Raw genomic sequence first — 822 nt, 5'->3', positions numbered from 1 at the left:
CTGTAAAGACTTGATTATTGTTATTTTTAACAAGCAGCAAGAGCATGACGAAAAACATGATTACTACATGATTTGGATGTTGCAGTTTGGCAGACCACAAAGCTTGGCCCCTTAAAATTCTTACTCTTTCCGGTTTCAATGTCATCATGTTGCAGCTTCTAGCTCAAAGAGGTTTGCGCCACCTTGGATTGGGAGATAGAAAAATCACCAGGTAGCCTTACAATAAAATGTAAAAAATAAAAAATACAATCAAATGTCTCAGGTTGTGGGACAAAAATTGACCTCTGGTTTGTTCTTGTTTCTAAACAGAAAAAAAAAAGAAATGGTCATGATAACACTTTAGTTAAACATTTGGACTGTCTCAACTGAAACGCTGTCATATACACACAAGTGTAACTTTCTCCCACTAATGACCCTAATTAGGGTAATCTCTATAGAGAATGGATGGATGGAGGTTCCACTGTCTATACATTTATATGTATGATAGGATGAGCAAGTTATTGAAGTTATGTTTCTGCTTTTTAAGACGTGATAATGGTAAAGAACAATTACAGGTTGTGCACCTGTTTTGGAACCGGGCCGTCACAAAGCCGAGCTTTGATGTGCGGGAACCACAAATAAATGGCTTTGTTCTTTCAAAAGAGCGAGAGGCACGGACACCCCAACAAATAGAGACGTGTGTTTGTGTGTGTGTGTGTTAAGAGTAAGATGAGACAAAAGGCAAGAGCAAGCAGGCTAAGATCAAGGGTACGTTTCTAAATGTCTGTGAGTGGGAGACAAAGGCTCACTCACCCAGAATGCCTTGCTTTACCTCTCACAGCC

The sequence above is a fragment of the Phyllopteryx taeniolatus genome, chromosome 14 (assembly GCF_024500385.1).
Source record: "Phyllopteryx taeniolatus isolate TA_2022b chromosome 14, UOR_Ptae_1.2, whole genome shotgun sequence".
Lineage (NCBI taxonomy): Eukaryota > Metazoa > Chordata > Actinopteri > Syngnathiformes > Syngnathidae > Phyllopteryx > Phyllopteryx taeniolatus.
The sequence above is the reverse complement of the archived record's forward strand: the minus strand, read 5'-3'. Positions refer to the sequence as shown.